The sequence below is a fragment of the Stegodyphus dumicola genome, chromosome 1, assembly GCF_044657685.1.
Source record: "Stegodyphus dumicola isolate Sdum_Otavi_A_Nest chromosome 1, ASM4465768v1".
Classification (NCBI taxonomy): Eukaryota; Metazoa; Arthropoda; class Arachnida; order Araneae; family Eresidae; genus Stegodyphus; species Stegodyphus dumicola.
Window position 1 is genome coordinate 187517724 of NC_140768.1, and position 19287 is coordinate 187537010.

General features: G+C 36.3%; 1 protein-coding gene and 1 long non-coding RNA gene across 2 annotated transcripts in view; one reads left to right on the plus strand and one right to left on the minus strand.

Moving 5' to 3' along the window:
* Positions 1 to 19287, minus strand: part of LOC118200712 (solute carrier family 7 member 14-like) — a 349638-nt gene that overhangs the window by 258248 nt on the left and 72103 nt on the right. The window lies entirely within an intron of this gene.
* Positions 16115 to 19287, plus strand: part of LOC118195795 (uncharacterized) — a 102269-nt gene continuing 99096 nt past the window's right edge. The window contains exon 1 of the long non-coding RNA XR_015043051.1: positions 16115 to 16857. This is a non-coding gene — a long non-coding RNA (uncharacterized LOC118195795). The remainder of the gene's footprint in view (positions 16858 to 19287) is intronic.

Sequence of the window (19287 nt, forward strand, 5' to 3'; positions counted from 1 at the left end):
GTGTTTGAACTCTAAAATATTGATTTCAATTTGCATTCCAATATTTTGAAATATTTCTATTATTATTTGTACGTCATTGCTATCTGAAGTTGTATGTATATATTATCATGATGTTACGGTTTTGAGTTTGTATCCCCAAACTCAAGGTGGGGAGAAAGTCGCGCCACGATGAAACTGCGTGAAAGGTAAGTTTCTCTGTTACGGAATGCCAAAGACAGAGAAATTGTTGTTCAAAAAGATGGATGATCGAACTGCGTTGTAACGATCATTTTTGTGGATGTTGCGTATTGTAAAATGAACCTATTACACTGTGCTAAATAGTATTAAAATGCTATATATTAAAAGATCTTTCATCTGATCTAAATTTTAACAAACCGCTTATTATTTTCTCTTAAACTCACAATGTTCACGACAAAAAGCGAACTATCTCGTTTTAGATATTTTTGAAAGTTAATATTGTTTTGAGATGGAGACATATTCAAAAGGTTCGTGAAAATCTAAAACGAAGGTTTAAAAGGGAGTATCTGGGTTTCCTTCGTTCTTCAGTTAACAAAAGAGAAAATAAAATAAATGTAGGTGACATAGTGTTAATTGGCACAGATGATAAAAAAAGGCTGCATTGGCTGCTAGGGAGAGTACTGGAACTCTTTCCAGGAAAAGATGAAATCATCAGACTTGTGAAACTACGAACTGAAAAGGGAAACATATTAAGACCAATCCAACGACTGTACCCTTTGGAATTGACACCAAATTACGAGCAAGTCGTATCGGAACCTCAGAAGGTTCCGGAAGTGGTAGCTGAAAATCCTGAGCTTAATACTGACTCTAATGAAACTGTTTCACTACTGGCATACCCTAATAATTTGCGCACAAAATACGGTATAACTTGCTATTGACATAAACTGCAATTTGATTTTAGTTTAAATTAATATGTATAAATAATTCGATGAAATTTAGTGTATTAAAACTTTGCATTAAATATTTAATTTGCATTTAAATAAAAAATTCTGCAGAAAGTTCCCTTTTTTCGGAGTTATATAGTCACTTATTGCTCTCATCTAAAAACCCTGCTAATATATGATATCAAAATTAATAGTTTGATTTTGCTCATTGACATTTTTGTAATTGTAGATGTTCATTAAGATCAGTTTTCGTAAATAAAATAAAACTTCAAACAAAAATGTGATGGCAGTGATTGTTATTACACCTCTGAATTAAAATTATTAAAGAAAGTGGGAGAAACTTTCTCTGTGAAGACGAAAAGCAAATTTATTAAGTAATACTGTATAATGATATAAGTCAAACTTTCGTTAACTATACGTTTGTTAAAATTCAGTTAATTTATATAATTAAGTAAAATAATAATTAATGTGCCTGACGTCGACATTTGGACAAAACCTCTTTGAAAATCCCTTTCCTCCGACCTTAGGAGAAAGTGGGAAGAGGGGAGAAGAAAAGCGCTTGGAATAGAGAGAGGGGTTACAGATGAGAAGGTGGGTAGTTGTGGAGAAGAGAAACGCTGGAAAGAGAAGAGAGATGGGTAAAGGGATAGGAAAGTAGAGAAGCTGGGCAGAACTCGTAATGTTCCAGAATCGGCCTTTATTCACTACTACGGAGTACCCAGCTAATTGAACACTCTTTTTCTCTCTTCAATATCTTAGTTCACGTTAACCATTAGAACACGCCCATGCATTGAAATGTGCTAAAGAGATATGAAAATCAATGCATACATTCAATACATATATCATATTAAATTCAGGCAAAAATATCACGTTAAGATGAAGTAAAACTTAAACAAAAATTTCAATAGCGATCTGACACAGATCCCTCTTCGTCAGGGGAAAACAATCGCTGTTTTATTTTTCATATTCCTGAAGAAGAGGACCCTATGCTAGTTTACCCTTGAAATCGATAGAGCTTTGTTCAAAATCTACGCCACCTAAATTTAATTTTAATTTAATTTTTATATTAAATATATTTCTCTTCCAGTTTTACTTATCTTATGTATTCAATATCTTCTTCATTTGGATTTTAAATATCAAAATCTATATGTAGTGTGACAAAATAAATTAATTTCGAAACGATAAAAATCATTGATATAAACAGACAAATATATTTTACAACACTTGCAAACCGAATCTGATACTTAAATTTACTGCAAGTATCGCATTTGGAAAATATAATAAAGTCGATTATAGGAAAGAATTCGACCGTAATATACATTTCGGACTTTCTGAAAGCCTTTCTGGAACGCACTGAATTGATTTTTTCCATCATATAGTTTTCTTTGAGTAACTGTAGCTTGTCATGGTATGGGTGAGTCAATGGATCTATTGAAAGCAGTAGACTATCATGTGCAAGTAAAGCTTTCGCATTTGAAATGCATTTCGAAAAGAATTTCTGTCGTGAAAGATTTCAAAATGTAGCTACCTATTGAGATATTTCATATATGAAAGGAATAAATTTTTCATATCGTTTCGAATATGAATATATAAATATAAATATTCGATATTTATAAAATATTTATATTTATATATAAATATAAATATTTTGTATATGAATATATAAATATTCTGATGGTTTTAAAGTTTCAGAGTAAGTAGGTGCAGCCTATGTCACTTTTCACAACAATACAGAAATTCACTCAGCACAGTTCAGACTTAGCGACCATGCCTCGGTTTTCCTGGCTGAGTCCTTCGCCTTAAAGAGGGCAGCTCTCTGGGCAGGCAACACCAATTTTCCATCCATCAGCTTCTACACGGACAGCAGGAGCGTCCTACAGGCCCTAAACAAGAACGGTACGTAAGGCCTTCATCTTCTCATTAAAACAATTGCTTATTACCCTTTCTTCTTTCAGACAAGTGTCTCTATGCTGGGTACGTAGTCATCAAGGTACCGAAGGTAACGAAAGAGCCGACGCTTTAGCTAAAGAAGCCACAAGTCATCCTTTCGTCGCCTTAGAGATCCTACTCTCCGTAGTCGCTGCCAGACATAAGATCTTCTGCGCTTTCATGTCCATCTGGCAAGATCGCTGGGACGACTCAGAACACCGGTCGACAAACCTACTCCATCTTTCGCGTGGTCTCCATCAAGAGGCTCAAAACAGACTTCTATCTACAACAAGTTTTCACAAATCACGGAAAATTTCCGGCGTACCTCAGCAGGTTCTGCAATCAAAACGTCAATTGGCCTGCTGTGCCTCAGCTTCTTCAGCAGACGTCTCACATTACACCCGCGACTGTCCACTTACTTCTTCCATCACAGCCTCCCTTCCTCAGTTTCAGGGATCACATAGCCTCAAACACCTTATTCAGGATTACTACGAAAAGTGTGAAGTCAGAACCATCATAGAGTATGTCTATTCTAAGAGAAACATAATCACAGAAGATAACCAGGTCTAGGCACCTGACGAAATAAAAAGGCAGCAAGACTCCATTCATGTATATATGTAAATATCTCAAAACTAACTAACCTTTTTTGCTAATTTTTTATTACATTTCCAAAACATTGTAAGTTGGAGCACCCAACTGTTTATTAAGGTTGAAAAGATAAACAACCAAAAAAAGTTGCTGGTGCGACGATCAGGATAACATGACTTAACTGTAGTGCCCATTAGAGGTGAAGCAGGCGGAATAATAATAAATAAATATCGTTTCGAAAAACGACTAAACTGTGAAATTTGTTTGAAACTGGATATATATTCGTAATCATAATTTTCTTATTTTCTTCTTTGGATACTGTAGCTCAGTAGATAAAATCACTTAAGATGTAAACATCTTAAGTTTTACTAACGTTTATTTTATTTTAAAACTGTACTGTCGTCTCTTATTTTCCACTTCCGACCAGTATAAACGCGTGAATATGTTTATACAAATTGTACTGGCTAACGCTTAAGTATTTAAGTTGTGGCCTTTTTGCCAAGAGCAGAGTTAGATGAGGAGAGAGTGAGCCTTCTTGCCACTATACTTCACGCGAGCTTGCAATCAGCTGCTGTCCGCCTTTAAGGAAAGAGGTTTTAGTCCTCTTGAAATCTAAAGACATATTGTAGTTTTCCGCAGTTTGCGTACTACATACTTAAGAATTTAAAAGGCCAGTCTTAGTCATTTGTGTAAAATTTTCAAAGTTAACTCTTATTTTGAGTTAGTTAGTAGTTCGCATATTTTTACGTTCAAACCACAAGTGGTTGGTCTTTGTATCCCGAAGTGCGGAAGAGCCTGTAATATCGTGCAAAATAAAGGGTAATTAAACTCTTCTTATCTTGTCGTCTCTCCTACACTCCATAGGGCATAGTTTATAGTCAAACTCACTGTCTAGTCAGGACACGTCATGTTCGCCAAGCAGATTAAGAGAAATACTAGTCCTGAAAAAGATTAGTAATTCACTAACGTTAGCGTAAATTACAGAGCCTGTTTGCACATTTTTAGAAGATTTTCATTGTATTACAGAAATATTTTACATAAAGATTTTGTGTTTTATATGTTCTGTCTGATAACCTTTATTCTTTATTATCTTTCCACACAGTAATTACCCAGACAATAAAACCTTTTGTAGTAAATAGAAGAGGTATTTTATCTCCTTTCTCTTGAACAGCTTTCCAAAGTCCAATGAGGATTGTAGGTCGACGTTTGGGCAATCTGCTTTTTAAAAGTCCAGAAGAGCAAACGCCTGTCAGTTGCATTAGGAGATTTAGTAGGGATATGAATAAAGGGAGTTGGTCTTTGGGTCTTTAGGACAAAGGGATACGAATAAAGAGAGGGCCTTGATATCCGTTTCTTGTTCCGTTTTCTCCAGGAAATTAAGAGTAGATTTTGACTTGCAACTGATTGCTTTGTCTGGATGCTATTCTACTGATTGATGGAAGCTTCGAGAGAGTGAAGGTTGTATTTTTTGAGCTCCGCCGATTCAGTCTATAACTACGGAAATAATTATCCTGCAGTCTTAAAAGTAGTTGATTTAGATAACAGAAGCAGCAAGGATTACGGTGATACAAGATTTTCGGCTGTATGACAAATAGGCATTTAATTACGGAATTTTTCAAGATTTTACTAATTGTGTTAGCATTACAGTGCCATTTTCACCGTCCTGACCAGCTTTGTGGACCGCTACAAAACAACTGCAAGTCGGATCAGCTCATTTTTAATACCATTGAATAGCCCAGGTTTTTCACTTTAATTTGGAATAAGTTTAGCGTCATTTGGTTAAGTAGTAATTTAAATATGAATTAATTACTGTTTTCTAATAGTGTATTTGAAGCAGCTTCAACGCTAGCGACCGTTAGAATGCCGTTGGGTGATTCACCACCCAAAGGAATTCGCATCCGGCTGAAAAAGGAGGTAGTGGCCTAATTACCACCATCTGCCTAATTAGACTCCTAATTACTGGATCAACTTACTTCCAACAGCAAACGTCCTTTCTACTAATAAGAAGTAAAAGCTCCAAATTTCATAAAATTCGACCAATTAGAACCAAAGTTACTAATTTGTGGCATTAATTATTGGACTTACAAAAATTCAAGAAGTTAGTATGAAAAACTGAAGAAGATAAGCGTCTAATATATACACAGAAGATAAGCGTCAAGTGCAGTGTGAGTTGTGTTTGTGCAAGTGCTATTCTGGTTCATTAGTGCTAATTGGATTACTGTTCCTGCTTTACAGATGAAAAACAGAGAAGATAGCAGCCAAGGTAGGACAGCCTGACATTATAATTAATTTATTAATCGCAGATTAACCAACAGGTTGGCTTCAGCCAATACTTGACACTATTTACTACTCAAAATAGGTGTCTAGTATCCTCAGGTTCTACACCGGAAACTCGATTAATTATAAAAGTGTCTACGTAAATATGTGTTAATTAATGATGTATTGTTATTCACATGCTGATTAATTACCGCTAAATTTTTCATAACTTCGCACAAATTGTGCAATTTTAATAATTCTCAAATTGCCTAGAAGGCTCCTGTTACCCATCCCATTAACTTGACTGTGTATTTAAGTATAGTGCTTAAATTGGTAATTGCGTTAATTACCGGTATAGTCTTATTGCACTCTTGTATTTTATAATTTTATAGGCTTCTGTATAGACAGCGGCACTTTAATTGTACTCTAGGTTCCCGGCACCTTTGAGCAATGCTAATTGCAATTAATCTAATTACCATATTTTAAGTCTTTAATTATTCATTTTAATTAAGTTATTTATAATTTGTATACATTTCACTGTTAATTTGATTAATGTCCTTTATACAACTTAAAAGGCTTCTTCAAATGTTTATTAGTAAGTGTAAATTAGTGTGCAAAGTAGTGCTAGTAGTGACTGAGTTCAATTCAGTGATCAGCGAATTGTGCAAAATAGTGTAACGCGAACTTTCCATTTTTTATTGTAACGAATTTCTAGTACCACTGAATAGACTCTTTACAATAACTGCCATCACGGTGCTCCCTTCAAATCATGCCACGTCCTTCGGCCCTTACAACTGACGGAGAATCATCTGACACACAAAGTACCTTAGACGCTTCTAAGAAATTGGCTTCAGATCTGCCTTACGTAGAAAAGATTTCCATTTTTTACGAAGACATCCGACAGGTAACGACCACTAAAAGAAACGCCAAATTCCTCTTACCAACTGAACTCCGTGCTCGCCTCCTAGACTCTCTGGCCGCATTACAAACGCTGGCCATAAAAGGACCAGACTTTATACCAAAAACTGCCAAAGTCGATACCGGAGTCAATACCTCAACCGTGCTTTGTTGCGAATTAGCACATTCTCAGCAACATCCGACTTCGGAACAGCATTCTCAACAGGCCTCAACACCACCACCAACTGCCACCCGACCGACATTTGCTGAGATCGTCAGGAAAACAAAGACACAAAGCCTTTTCATACGGCCGAAACCCGACATTACAGAAGCGGAACTAAGAACGCAGCTCAACGCCAAAGTACCCCTCACGAAGATTCAGGTTGGAATAGACAAGATTATCAGAAGTAACAAAGGCGGCATTGAAGTAATCTGTAACACCAGCGACGATGCCACAGCTCTCGAGCAGCACATCAAGCAAAAAGAAATCCCGGCCGAAATCAGTAGACCTCGGAAGCGCAAGCCAAGATGTGCAATTCACGATCTGCCAGAGTCTACAAAACCCGAGGAAGTGCTTGAGGAAATCAGCGCTGCTACAAACATGCCCAATAACACCTTCAAGCCCCTCCACTGTCTCAGAGAACGACGTAAAGGAAAAGTCAAGTGGGTATTCGAATGTGAGCCCACAAGCTTTAGTGCCATCATGCAGCAAAGGAAGATCTTCTTGGGATGGCAGGCCCACAAAGTCACAGAGTACTCTGGCATCAAGAGATGCTACAGATGTCAGCAGTACGGGCATACGCAGGCAGACTGCAAAAGCCAAAAGCAATACTGTTCATTCTGCGCTGGAGAACATGGGGTTTGGGAATGCAATGCACATCAACCGCAGTGCATTAACTGCGGGGACGCAAACTCACGCTATGGATCAAGACATAATTTTACCCACCCAGCCTACCACCCCGACTGTCCGCAGTACCAGCGAAGAGTGCAGACCATCAAAGACAGTACAGAGTACTAGAAGCCTGCCAGCGCCTTTAATGCGCTCAACAGCAACCTCAAGTCCCGACGAAAGTTTCCAAAAAATAAATACGGCTAATATAGCACAGAGCCCAATTGCATTCCTACAGATAAATTTACAGAGGGCACAAGCAGCGACAAATAGAGCAGTAGCATTTGCCATCGAGCACAGTATCGACTTCATTCTAGCACAAGAACCGTACACACGAAATGGCCAAGCAGTGGGATTCCCACTTAAATGGACGATATATCAGCAGCAAGAGAAGACGCAACCGCCCCGCGCTATCCTAGTATGTTGTCAACCTAACTGGACTCCTCTGATTATTGAGCAGCAAAGAGACTTAAGTGCAGTCCTTCTTCAAGCCAGCAACTTCTCACTTCTTCTCATTTCGCAATATGCTTCCCCAGCTGAGGATTTAGAAACCACGATTGAACTAGCACAGTCAGTTCTCCAACGAACCAAGCTGTCAAACGTCATCATAGCTGGAGATTACAACGCTCATCATACTAACTGGGGCTACAGCAGTACCGACACCAGAGGAAGACAACTTGAGGATTTCATATCAACACATAATCTCATTCTCCATAATTCCATAGATTCTCCACCAACCTTTGACAGAATTTTTGCTGTTGGCTGGCCGGATTTGACCCTCTCTACGGTGCCGATAGCACAGCATGTGCAGGACTGGAAGGTAGAAGAAGCTGATAGCTTATCAGACCACAAATTTATCACCTTCAAACTCAATAGCCTACCACAAATAGAAATTATTAAACGTTATAACATGCCATCAAATAAGAAGTGACAGTTCTCTCGGAAAATTGATCAAAGATTAAGCAATCTAACCCCAGTCCTAAAAAATGCCAATACACAAAGTGATATGGAATCGCTAACCGACGACATCATGAAAATTCTTCATGACACCTGCGAAGAGCTCTTACCAACAAGATCCAAAAAGAAATTAAACGCCACTAACTGGTGGAACACAGAGCTCACCATCCAACGGAAAAAATGCCGTGCGCTCAGACGCAGATTAAAGCACGAACGGCGTAATGAAATCCAGAGCACTACCCTACCTATCTTTCAAAGAGAACGAGCATTATATAAACGGCTAATAATCAAGGCCAAGATCCATTCCTGGCAAAAATTTTGTACTGAAACGGAAGGAATTTACGGGCTGCACCACAAAATAGCCACTAACAAGCTCTTTAAACCCGTGCGTCTTCAATTCATACCATCAGAGCAATCACTAATTACGGAAGAATCCACCAAAAATACGCTAGAAAATATCCTGGACCATGTCTTTAGTCAAGATGACAATTCTGACGACTCGGAATATCATAAATCTCTACGCAGTAACAAATCTACTCCGTCTACTGCAGACGATCCAGACTTCACCATGCAGGAAGTTTTACAAGTCCTGAAACTCCTTCCCAATAACAAGGCACCGGGACCAGACGGGATAAGCTATCAAATCATCAAAACAGCAATAAGAGCATCTTTGCCACTTTTTATAGCCTTCTTTAATAAGCTGCTACAAACAGGTACGTTCCCAAAAGCATTCAAGGTCGGCCAGGTCGTATTATTCCTAAAAAAGGATCGCGATCCTTCAGATCCATCCTCGTACCGACCGATCTGCTTACTTTCGGCTCTCGGAAAAGTATATGAGAAGCTTCTAATGAATCGCTTACGACACCACTTAGAAAGAGGCCAATATCTACACCCCAAGCAATATGGATTTCGAACAGGGTCATCAACACTGCATGCACTCCACGATATACATTCAGCTATACACGATAATCGCAACCACGGCTATCATACTGCTCTAATCAGTATAGACCTGAAAAGTGCATTTGATATGCTGTGGTGGCCCTCAATTTTAGAAGCACTCAGAACAGTTCAATGTCCACGCAATATTTTCCTTACTTTGCGACATTACCTAACGGACCGTTGCCTTCTAATAGTGCACGACAGTGGGATTATCAAGCGTACCCAAACCAGAGGATGTCCACAGGGGTCCTGTGCAGGCCCCCATTTGTGGAACGCAACCTTCAACTCAGTCCTAAAATTCACACTGCCAACGCATTCCTCCATATTCGCATATGCAGACGATGTTGCTCTACTTGTCCGAGGACGTACTAGAGCAGAATTGGAGGCCAACTCAAACGAAGTTTGCAATCTATTCTACCAGCAATGCAACAGACAAAAACTCCAAGTAGCAGAGCACAAATGTCAAATTCTACTAATCGCAAAGAAGGGAGGATCACTGACTAGAAGACCGACAATCCGCATCAACAATCGTCGAATTAAAATTGTCCGTGTCCTGAGATACCTCGGTCTATACATAGATGAAAAACTGACATGGATGCCGCACATACTTAATTTAAGGAAGCGTACAGCAATCATAGCACAGCATTTCAGAATGCAACGCGGATTTCATTGGGGGATTAATTCTCACATACAAAAAGCGTTATATCTTACTGTCGTCGAGAAGATGGTGTCCTATGGAGCGGCCATTTGGGCCTTCCCTATGCAGGGAAGGAAAATCCGGCACCTGTCTGCACTACAGAGGCCCTTCCTACTCTCAATTACAAGAGCCTTCAGGACAACATCTACTGATGCACTAAACATCTTGGCAGGAGTGCTACCACTTCATCTACGCATAGAAGAAGAAGCGGTGACACAACAGGTTCATCAGTTAAGACTTTCACTTACTTATGATTACGTTACCTTCTCTCAAGAACAGTTTGAGAATAAGACCTCACAACTTCATATACACCCAGCAATCAAGGGTATTGGAATTCACCTCACGAAGAACCCAGCATATGTGGCACCATCCGGCTACATCTCCATCTACACAGATGGTTCTCGTATTGACGAAAAGGTAGGCAGCGCCTTTGTCGTGCTCAGTGAACAACAACAACCCCTTCACCAATGGCAGATGCAGCTCAGCACTGAAAACAGCGTTTTCCAGAGTGAAGCACTCGCCATTCACGAGGCCATACGCTATCTAACGAATAATAAATTCTCCAAAGCCTTAATACATACAGATAGCCTGTCTTCTATGCAAGCAATTGCCAATTCAGAACATACCTCCCCGCAAATAGCAGGCATTCAAAAAAGTCTACGTGAAAATGCTCACAATCATTACGTCATAAAATGGATTAAAGCGCACACAGGTATTTATGGCAATGAACTTGCAGACGGCCTGGCAAAAGACGCCGCCACTGGGAACAACATTACTACAGTACAGACCCCATGGCCTACCTCATATCTAAAAAAGACCTTACGGCAAATTGTTTGCAATAAATGGCAGCAGGAGTGGACGAACAGCTTAACCGGCAGAAGAACTTTTTACTTCAAGCCAAAAGTAGATTTACAAAGACTTATCGCCAGTCCCCTCTTGGTACGTTACATATCCGGTCATGGCCCCTTCCCACAGTACTATCACCGACACGCTATCACCAGCACTGACGAATGCATCTGTGGCGAAGAGGGCACAGCAGACCATTACATCACTGCATGTCCCCTTACAGAGGACCACCATATTGCCATTCCTATAACGGATAGGCAGGCCTTCTGCAGGTTCCTCGTTAAGCATAAGCCAACAATACGCCAAATCACTGTCGTCATGTCAAAGCTAATGACACTTGGCACAGAATTGTGTCAAACTGCTTAATGTAACTTATGGTGTCAAGCAGCATAGTGACTACTACATAGGAATCACAAATTTATGCATGTACTATGCCTATTTTTCACATCAGACTATTTATATACAGACTGCAACCCAATCTGCAGATTACCTTTCCTTGTGCAATTAGTAATGTTACAATATTTCAACATAGTGACCTTTTCTTCATGTATATTACATGCAAATTAATATAACCTGCATTATATAATAATGTGTGTAGTATGTGAAATGCAGGTTTGTAATATGCACTATGTAAAACTTGGCACAGAATTGTAAGAAACTGCTTAATGTATCCTTCAGTAATTGTAAACTGTACTATTTAATGTGTGTAATATGTACCATGCTAATATTGTAGTAATATGTACCATGCTAATATTATTATATTATGTACCATGCTAATATACTAAGTAATTGTAAACTGTAAATGCGTGTAATATGTACCATGCTAATATTCTAAGTAATTGTAATCTGTAAATGTGTAATATGTACCATGTCTCAGTAATTATGTGTAATATGTACCATGTCTCAGTAATTGTGTGTAATATGTACCATGCTAACACTCTCAGCACTTAAACTTAAGCACTATGCAATCTCTCACTAAATGTTTAATGTACTATGAAATGTGTGTTATATGTACCATGCAAGTATCAATTAATATTATTAACTATTAATGAACTTCTTAGTAAATATAATCAGTCTTATGTAATGTATGTACTATCTATCATGCAAGTCAGTAAATAATAATGAATGCATAATGTTAACCTAAGTACCTAATTAAGTATGATTACGTAAATATGAACTCAACGGATGCAACGTACCTTAAACATAAGTTATATTCAATTTCCAGGTAAACGCAATATATAGTATGTAATGTGTAAAATATATACCATGCAATATGAATGTTTATCAAGATGCAATATGAATGTTTATCATACAAGCCTGGATTTGCAAGTCTGAACGTATTAAGTAAAGACAAGTATTCATCAATCACTCAATAAATGTAAACTGTACTATAATAAGCAAGTAATATGCACCATGCAAGTATTAATTAATATCATAAACTATTAATTAATTTCTTAGTAAATGTAATCAATATTATGTAATGTGTGTACTATGTACCATGCAAGTCTGTAAACAATAATGAATGCATAATTATGTTTAATTAATATTAAAATATTGAACCTTGCGGATGCAACGTACCATAAACATAAGTAAAAACAATTTCTGAGTAAATGCAATATATAGTATGTAACGTGTGAGAATATGTACCATGCAATATGAATGTATATGCATCAAGCAAGTTTGAATAGGGTATAGAACATATAATAGTCATGCAAGTCAGAATATGGTAATAGGTAAATGCAATTCTGCAAGTCTGAACATAACGAAATTAAGTACTATTAAGTTTCTCAGTAATTGTAATCTGTACTATTTAATGTGTGCAACATGTACCATGTTAATATTATTGTAATATGTAACATGCTAATTTTCTCAGCAATTGTATTTTTTTTTTAATTGTAAATTGTAAATGTGTGTAATATGTACCATGCAAATATACCCCATGTCTCAGTAATTGTGTGTAATATGTACCATGTCAATATTCACAGTACTATTTAATGTGTATAATATGTACCATTCTAATTAATTAGCATGCACTATTTAATGTGTGTAATATGTACCAATGTGTGTAATATGTACTATGCAAACTGTAAATAATAATTAATGCGTAAAGCCAACCTATGTGCTACCTAAGAACCCAACTATACATACTTATAGTAAGAATTGAATCAAACAGGTGTAAAGTACCTTAAACATAAATATTAAGTACCCTAAACAAAAGTATTAATCAATCTGTCAGTAAATGTAAACTGCACTATGAAATGTGTATGATATGTATGATATGTACCATGCAAGTATTAATTAATATTATTAATTAATAATTAAATTCTTAGAAATGTAATTTGTATTATGTAATGCGTGAACTATGTACAATGCAAGTTTTCTCAGTAAATATAAGCTGTACTATGTAATGTATATAATATGCACCATGCAAACCTGTAAACAATAATGAATGCGTAGTGTTAAACTATGTGTTAACCTAAATACCTAAGATGTAAAGTACCTTTAACATAAGTATTAATCAATCTCTCTGTGTGTAATATGCACCATGCAAGTCTGTAAATAATAATGAATGCATAGAGTTAACCTAAGTATCTAATCATGTATAATTAACGTAAATATTGAACCTTACGGATGCAAAGAACCTTAAACATAAGTCATATTCAATTTCCCAGTAAATGTAATGTGTAATATGAAATGTGTGAAATATGTACCATGCAATATGAATGTAAATGCACCATGCAAGTATGAATAAGCAAGTCCGAATATGGTACGGCATGTGTAATAGGCGTGAAAGTCAGAGTATGGCAATATGTACCATGCAAGTCTGAATGGGTAGCGATAACCTAAGTACCTAATTATGTCATTCTAGATAAGGGCGGGCGTGGTGCTCATACCAATTAACCGTAACGGTAGAGGGATGGTGCCCACGTCCTCCGTCACTCACTCACTCACTCACTCACTCTACTGATTGATGGCACTGTGGCTAAAGAGAAGTTATCTCATATTTGAAAATGAGGTATAAAATATGTTTCTGATTATACGTGGAGTTGATTTTCATATTTTTCTCCAATCGTTTTATTTGTAATTTGCCGTTATATGAGAAACCGGCAACAATCGTAAATTCCTTTAAAAACCTTTCTTTAGATCCTTTGAACTGTATTTATAAGCTTTTCCTCCTCTTCGATGATAATAAATGGAACTATTGACGGGGCATGACTGTCTACAGAATCATTTATTTTGTACTAAACTAGCCGTTGTGTATTTTATGTAATAGTGGACGGCCAATGACGGCGAAACATTTGGACGAGTGTGAAGCACTGAAAAATTTTTCTTGTAGATTTCAGTGCTATTGGCAAGCAAGGAGTTTAATGGCCTAACGTCCAATGTAATTGGCATTTGAAAAATAAATTATAATAAATGGATCTATTTTTATTGCAGTCATTTAAATACACCCAAGATTGAACTATTGAAACAACATTTTTCCATTTTTGTCCGGATAAATGTTTCTCATAAAGAATTCTGCAGCACGTTCTGCGTTCGGCTATATGTCATAGACAAAGAGGATGCAGATTTTTTTTTTTTTTTTTTAGTCCAAAGGGATTTGAATCCCGAAGGACTATTAGTTTCGTTTTGGCATTTTGCGTCGGACGGATAAATGTCGGTTCACTTTTCAAACTGTTGCCATAAAATGTTAGAGTCCTGCATTATATTTGAAGAAATTAAATAATGAAAATCTGCGTAAATGTATGTATATTTCTCACATTGTCATAAAATAACGGTACTTAGAGTCATCGAATTTTGAATAACGTAATCCTCCAACGAATATGAGCATGTGGAAGACCAAATTTGAAATTTGAAATTTGTTTTATGATCGATTTCCTATTTTTTAAAACTTTGACGAATTTTTGATTAACAAACTCAAGGATTTCAAAGCGAGCCAAATGGCAACGTTGTGCAGAAAAAACATTTTTATCTCCAGCGCGTGAGTCTCTGTATCGGAAATTCTAAAGATATGCTCGTTTTAAAACTATTTTGCGATAATGCTGTTGCACTGGATCTTATGGTTTAAGTGCGAGGAACATGATATTTAATAAAGAAACGTGACACACAAAATGTTAAAAAACGCCCCTTTGGACGTAATTTAAAATCTGAAACATTTCAGATTTTTTGTGTTATTTATTTATTTATTTTATTTATTTATTTATTTATTTATTTATTTATTTTTTTTTTTTTTTTTTTTTTTTTTGCCATTTTAAGATTCCAATCAGTATTAATCACTTTGTTGACGCTGAACATTTCAATGATTTTAAACTTTCCCTTGTCTTGACGAAGTTTGTTTTAGCATTAATGATATTACCTATGCAACATTTGAAACATTCCGTTTCTTGTATTTGGAACAACTTTTCTAGCTTGAAGCTAGCCTTTTTTTCTTTTGAAGATAGCCTTTGACGATTTTTTTCCTTTTTTGCAGACAACATTACCTATCGTAGCTTTGAATATCGAAAAACAAATGGAAAAAATTGGAAAAAATGGAAAAACCATTTGAAGTATAACTACTGATTGTACTTTGTGATATTACGAAGAGTTGTGCGACTTACATTGTGAAAAGTTTCATGTCTCTGAAGTGTTTCATTTGGTAAAATAAATCTTATCAGCCTATCATCATATCATGCATTCAATCTAGTACGAGCCCTTATACACGCAACAGTATTTACAAAATACGTGATGCCAGCCTTATTTTCTTTCTTTTCATTTCCCTTTTTTTTAATTCATCCGATTTATCCGATGGTATACAATTATATTCAATTTATTTAAGCTTCTGCTTGATTTAAAAATCAGATGGCATCATTACGTAAAATTGTAAATGCGGCAAAAATGATAGATTTATAATCTTTGATTCAAAATTCTGTCCATTATAAGAGACAAAAAGAGCTAAAAAATTTAACAATTTTTTAAATACTCTCATAATTCAATTAACTGTGTTAACGATAGCAAAATAATATTCATCGGAAAAATATTTTTGTGTTGTACGCTAAGATGTAATTTTTCGAATTTTGCGATGAATAATTTGATCTTTACGCAAAACCTAGTGCAGAAATTCGATATCTCTGTGGAATACTGTACGAAAAACATCATCGCTAGTATCGGCAAAACTATAAGAAAATGGCTTCGGTATCAAGGAGTCAAAATTAATTTGGAAATATTTGATCTAGCCAAATAAACAGTTAAAAATGTTAATAGACATGAGCACCAACAGAACAGACAGCAGCAGTTTAATAACCCGATTTCTTGCACAGCACGTGCGTCGCGTGCAGTTAATTCATTGCCATTCCGTTTAGCGGCAACTGTGTAAACGCGTATCAGGAGCTCGTTTCGTTGGTCTTACACGCCACAATCGAATCGATTATGCGACCTATTTACTAAAAAAAAGATTAATTTTTTTCCCTTCTGCTGGCAACGGAAACGCAGAACGGATCGGTATTGACGAACGACAAACCCTCAAACTTCCAAGAGAAACACTGCGTATGAATTGAATGCTCCTCATTTTAAGAGGAGGTCTGGCATTTTGGCCATTTGCCAAGTCGGACGACGTTGTAATAATGCAGCAGGGGTCGCCTTATTAAATATGTATGACGTTGGTAAATACTTTTCTCAAGATTGTAGAATGAATGTCGGATCGCTTTCTCATTCATCTTCATTTTAAGAAAAGTGCAGAAATTGTACGAATAATGCTGGAGACGTTCAATCAAATGTTTAAGAATAACACATTTTCTTAGTACAGAAATAATTGTGTGGTTCTATATAAAAAGAAAGATAATAGTTATACACCAATATATGTCTGAAAAGGGCCTTTGTGTGAATTTGTGAAGTCGAAATAAATTTTAGTATAACGTACAACTGAACCTACGTTAAAGAACACTCCTCTGATAACGGAGGTTGCCCCTCTGTTCCCTAATGTGAGGTTCGATTTCATTTTTATTAGTAATTTTGAACTTTATTTCTAGATTTTTTTATATGTGTATTCCATGACTTATGCATTATTTATGTGTTGTGATTCTCCTCAATAGTCTGACCGTAACAAGCCCAAAAGTTTTCTTTTGGCAATGAGCAATTTATTTATTATTTATTATTGTTTATTATCGATTTCATATTTTGTAAACCTTTAACGAAATTTTGATTAAAAACTCAAGGATTTCAAAGCGAGCAATGGTAACACTCTACGGGTAGGGAAAAAAAAACCCTTTTATCTCCAGGGCGCGGAACTGTGTATCGGAAATTCTAAAGATATGCTCATTTTAAAATTTGCGACATTGCTACTGAACTGAATTTTAGGGTTTAAGTGCAAAGAACATGATAGTTATTAAATAAAGGTAACACACAGAACGTTAAAAACGTAAAAAACGTTCAAGTGCAAAAAATGCACTTGAACCATAAAATTCGGTTCAACAGCAATGTCGCAAAATAATTTTAAATGAGCATATCTTTAGAATTTCCGATACACAGTTCCGCGCGCTGGATATAAAAAGGTTTTTTCCCCCGTAAAGTGTTGCCATTGCTCGCTTTTGAATCGTTAAGTTTGTTAATCAAAAATTCGTTAAAGTTTTACAAAATATGAAATCGATCATAAAACAAATTCCAAATTTCAAATTTGGGCTTTCAGATGCACATATTCACAGTAGGATTACGTATTCAAAATTGGATGGCTCTAGTTACCGTTGTTTTATCACAATGCGAGAAACATACATACATTTATGAAGATTCTTCATTATTTAATTTCTTTAAAATGTAATACAGGGCGACAGTATTTGGTGGCAACGATTTGAAACGTGATATGCCGTTCATAGGGTCCCGCAAAACGAAAACAGTAGTCCCGCAAAATAGCAAAACAAGAACAGTAGTGCTTCAGGGAGAAAGCCCCTTTGGAGTAAAAAAGAAAAAAAAAAAAAAAAAAATCATTATGCCAAACCGATTTAATAAGCTTTACAATTTGCATATCACGCACATACACGAATTTTAAATTTAAGGTACACCTTCAGATAATACCTCCGGGGTGCTTATTTAATAAAACTGTAATGCGGTGTTGATAACGTTTTCTTTAGTGTTAAAACTCATGATCCTAGGTCGTGACTCAACAGCTGAGTTTCATTAACAATTTTAAGTTTAATTTACGTCTTTCCTGTTCAGCTCATTTCATCACGGATTCGCTAACTTCTAAGAATTATGCAGATCTGAGTGGCAAGTATTTTCGTATTCGTATTCGTTGATTTGCCTTCTGGCATGAGCTACCTAAAGAGCAATTTCCAGAAAAATTTAGGTGTGCCCTTAGGCTTTTGCAGTTGTAAAATAAGCGGGTAAATCATCCTGCCGTTAGTCGAAAAACAAAATAGGCACAAAGTCAAGGTTTCGAGCAAGTTGTGTGAATTATAAACTATTCAGTTTGGATCGTAGTAGATTAAGCATAAATTTGCTAAGAGCATTATTTAGTTTTCGTTGCAGTACTGTGGTAAAACATGGCGTCAAGGTGAAGTCTAGTGAATATCTGCTAGCCAATGGCGTGGTTCCTACACATTTTATGTGTTCATTTTGGATGAATTATAGTATTCACGGTAAAATTTTTACATATAAATGCTAAATAATGTATGTACAATAAGTAGAAAAATAGTGAAAAATCTATAAAGGTTAAGACACAATAACACGCCGAATAAATACTAATTCAGAAGTCAAACAATAAAAATCAGCGTTATATTTACAAAATTTTCACAGGACTACTTTCGATGGTTTTACCGAACCACCATCCTCAGCTGCAAAACCGCAAATGAACAAGATAGGAAATAATTAGATAAGATAAGACAGCCTGGACAAGAATAGGCAAGTGGCGCCATCTGTTAGTGAAAGCAGAACTAAAACATAATTTCTTTAAAGGCCGAAGGCAAATTTGGATTGGAATTAGGATCGTTAACTAGAACAGAAAGATTTTTATGAATGTGAAATGCCTCTAGAAAATCCAGTTCTCCAATGAGGATAAAATCCAGAAATCCATCTAGAAAATCCAGTTCTCCTGGATTTTCTAGAGCCTTCGGCCTTTAAAGAAATTATGTTTTAGTTCTGGTTTCACCAACAGATGGCGCCACTTGCTTATTCTTGTCCAGGCTTTCTTATCTTATCTAATCATTATTTCCTATCTTGTTCATTTGCGATTTTGCAGCTGAGGGTGGTGGTTCGGTAAAACCATCGAAACTAGTCCTGTGAAAATTTTGTAAATATAACGCTGATTTTTGTTGTTTGACTTCTGAATTAGTATCTATAAAGGTGTTAATTAATTTGCGAAAAATCAAAATGTGAAATATTGTGCTCGACGAATCGTGAAGCTTGTTTCAAGTCACGTG